The sequence below is a fragment of the Etheostoma spectabile genome, chromosome 22, assembly GCF_008692095.1.
Source record: "Etheostoma spectabile isolate EspeVRDwgs_2016 chromosome 22, UIUC_Espe_1.0, whole genome shotgun sequence".
Taxonomy (NCBI): Eukaryota; Metazoa; Chordata; class Actinopteri; order Perciformes; family Percidae; genus Etheostoma; species Etheostoma spectabile.
In genome coordinates, this window is record NC_045754.1 from 20,369,383 (window position 1) to 20,373,071 (window position 3,689).

Consider the following 3,689-nt stretch of genomic DNA (forward strand, 5'->3'; position numbering starts at 1 on the left):
AATAATTCCTAATTTCTGCTTTTCTAATTCAAATATTAGGTATAATTACCTATAAATTAGGTTTATTGACCATAAATTCCACAAATAACTAAAGTTATTAAGTAATTGTTACATAGTGTTAAAGATTGAAAAAAAAATGTCGAAAGTGTTTCAAAAAAAGAGACAAAAACGTAAGAGAAAGTTAAAAAAAAGCAACAAAAGTGTTGATTTTCAACTTTGACGGGAAGACAACAAAAGGGTTAAAAATAGGCAAGGCAAGGCAAGGCAGCTTTATTTGTATAGCACATTTCAGCAACAAGGCAATTCAAAGTGCAAAAATAAAAACGGACGGTCAACCATGTTATGAGCGTTGCCGTTGCATAGTCTGTCCACCAGAGGACGCTCTAGAACGTCCCTGTTGGCAACACTGAGTATGCTATTTTTTTGGTTTATGTTTTTGTTTAAAGGACTTTAAGTTTCAAAGTCCAATATTCCAAAATATCGGCAGATATACAGTATATATATATATATAAAAAAAAAAAACAGAAATGCGTAACAAAACAAACAGATTTCCCTAACATTAGTAATTTGTAGCTATTTAGTTCTCACTAAAAAAAGTATGATGATAATTTGTTTTGTCACAACAAAGGAACATCAATATATTAAAATTCTGATTAATAAAATGTATAAAAATACAAATTTATGATACGAGTCCTTTGAACAAAAACACAATAATAAAAAATAATCCGTGTTGCCAACAGGGACGCTGTAGAGCGTCCTCTGGTGGACAGACTATGCAACGCCATCACTAACAGGGACGTTGTAGAGGGTCCTCTGGTGGACAGACTATGCCACGCCATCACTAACAGGGACGTTGTAGAGCGTCCTCTGGTGGACAGACTATGCAACGCCAACACTCACAACATGGTTGACCGTCCATTTTATTTTAGTTTTCAATTATTCATTTATCAGAATTATTTGTCATAAATGATTGATGAATTATAAAAAAAATATTTATACACCCATATGACTTTTTTTTTTTTTTTTTTTTTTTTTATTAATCGCCATTAGAAATGCAGATACCATTATGTGTGAATGCTTAATTCGGCCGGTAATGTCGATATGTCGGTCGGGCTCTATATCCACCTTACTTATGAAAATATAACACCTCCTCACCTTTCCAGTCTCTCTACACTGTGGGTTCTCAAATAAAGACAAAATAAATAGACTGTAAAATGATCATAAAACAAATTGTGTTGTGATGTGGGGAGGTGATTAGCAAAAAAATCCGAACACAAACAGGGATCCCAAAAAAAAAAAATAACAAGGTCCAAAAATCCAAATATCAAAATTCTCAAAGAGTCCAAAGAGAAAAACAGGAAAACCAAAAACAGGAAGAAAGAAACTGGGAAGACGGATCACAGGGATGCAAAATGAAGACCATACTGACAGAAACACTACATGACGGACACGCAGACTGACAAAAAGATCTGACAAGGGACAAAGGGAACACAGAGGTTAAATACAAGAGGTAACGAGGAACAGGTGATACGTCAGGTGAAACACATCAGGGCGGGGCGGGACAATCAGACAGAAAAAAGTAAAGCTCGGCAAGACGAGAGAGAACAGGAAACCAGACTACCAACATAAAACAGGAAACAGAACATACCGACACTCACAAGGGGACACAAGACAGACTACCACACAAAACCGGGGAGGAAACTGAGACACAAACACACAGGACCCAAAAACCACCCAAAACATCACAAAATCGTCCCTACAAACACTGCTAAGACGGTTTAAAATGTTCTGTTAAATGCAGTATTGCATGTATAAAAAAGGCCCAAAAGCATCTCCATGCATGTCTTTGAATTGACAGTGCTGAGGGATGGTAAACTGCCAGGGGAATTCTCTCTTATGCCTCTTCATTGATTTCTTCAAAGGCGACTGTTGTTTTTTTAATTAAGACACCGAACTGGCTAATTGTGAAATTGATTCTGGTTGTGTTTTTCACTGTGTGCGGCAATATACTGTTGCCCTTAGTGCCATCTACATTTATCAGTGAAAGCAAAGCTGCTTGCGCTTTCCGCCCGTCGTGCTCTTTCCAATTCCTGTGACTGACACACACACACACACACACACACACACACACACACACACACACACACACACAAACACACACACACACACACACACACACACACACACACACACACACACACACGGACGTTGAGACCGTTTAATGCTGTAACGCCGCAACTGTTCAAAATGGGAGCTGTATAACTGACAGGATGAGTGTATTTAACTCACAGCAAACCCTGTAAGCTCTTCCTCAAAGATGCTTCAAAGTCTGTATCAACAACAGGATTAAACACTGGACCAATCCCAACTTCAGCAAGTCATCTGCATTGAGTTTATGTCCATGTTGCTTCTTGGGAGCATGGACAATTGAGCTATAATTGTGCGTGACGTAGACATATTCATGATGAACGTATTGTACTTTCCCCCTGCCAGGAAGATTTATGCGGTGCCCGAGATGAAATTTCCCTTAGAAAGCCGCATGACAAACCTCCACATCAGTCTTTCTTGAGGGCTAAAGTTACCTTCAGAGACGCTATATTTCAGCAAGGTGTTTTGCCACTGGATTAATCATTAGGCCTTAAATTATTCATCCCTTATCCAATCTTGAAGAACTATCCTCAGCTCAATGTAATCCCATGATTTTGCAAAGAAAAATGGCCCCTTATGACGCTGCCTATAGGGTATCCTGGCAAAGGTCCACTCGCTCTCCTCGGCTTCTGCAATTCCTCTTAGCAAGATTATTTTAGAATTCAAAATACACAAGGTAATACAAGGTTCACACATGCAAGCCACACCGTCTGTAACTACTAGGGGTGGTGAAATGAAAGCGCAACTCTTGCCAAAATGCAACCTATGATGTTTATGAGAATGTACTCAAACTTTCGTTTAACCCTCCTGTTGTCCGCGGGCCAAATTTGACCCCTTTTAAACATGTCAATCTCAGAAATATGGCATTTTAACCAAATTACCACAAAAAAGGATGGATTCCATGCAACGCTCTTCACAAATGCAATTGATCACTTTTATTGAATTTTGGGTGTAAATTTAAAAGGTTTCAAATCAGCATCCAGACCAAACTCATCCACTCAACATACACTACTCGGATTTTAACTATAAGTCAAAATAATTCATAATTTCTGCTTTATTAACTCAAATATTAGGAATAAATGAGGGTTATTGACCATGGATTCCAAAAAGTGGTGTAAAACTAGTGGTAGTGAAATAAAAATAATGCATTGAAATGTCAAATATCGAAAAAAGGGTTACAAAAGAAAAATTAATATTTTTGAACCGGGAGGACAACACAAGGGTTAAAAGTAGAGTTCTGTGTTTTTTTGCCCCCAACATCTCCTTACGGGCAGCACCCAATTAGTTATGTTCAGGGTTGAGGTTAAGGTTAGCTGCCTGGAAGGCGAAGTTGGAGTCAAAATCCCCCATCAAGCTTTAAAAGCATAATTAGGACGGAAGTGCCCCTTTTAAGATTTACCGTATTTTTGTTTTTTGGTCAAATGGCCTTTTGAATGGGAGAGCTAGAGGCGCTACTATGATAGCATCAAAATCACTATTTCTAAAAACACTAAGAAGCTCCATGAGGAGCTCGGAGTAGAGCCGGTGCTCTTTCGCTTTGA

At 38.3% G+C, this 3,689-nt stretch overlaps 1 long non-coding RNA gene across 1 annotated transcript in view; it reads right to left on the bottom strand.

Moving 5' to 3' along the window:
• The window catches only part of LOC116672323 (uncharacterized), a 10,796-nt gene extending 9,962 nt beyond the window's left edge, over window positions 1–834 (bottom strand). The window contains exons 1-2 of the long non-coding RNA XR_004327528.1: window positions 823–834; window positions 83–88 (exon numbers count right to left, since the gene is read on the bottom strand). This is a non-coding gene — a long non-coding RNA (uncharacterized LOC116672323). The remainder of the gene's footprint in view (window positions 1–82; window positions 89–822) is intronic.
• Window positions 835–3,689: the final 2,855 nt, after the last annotated feature.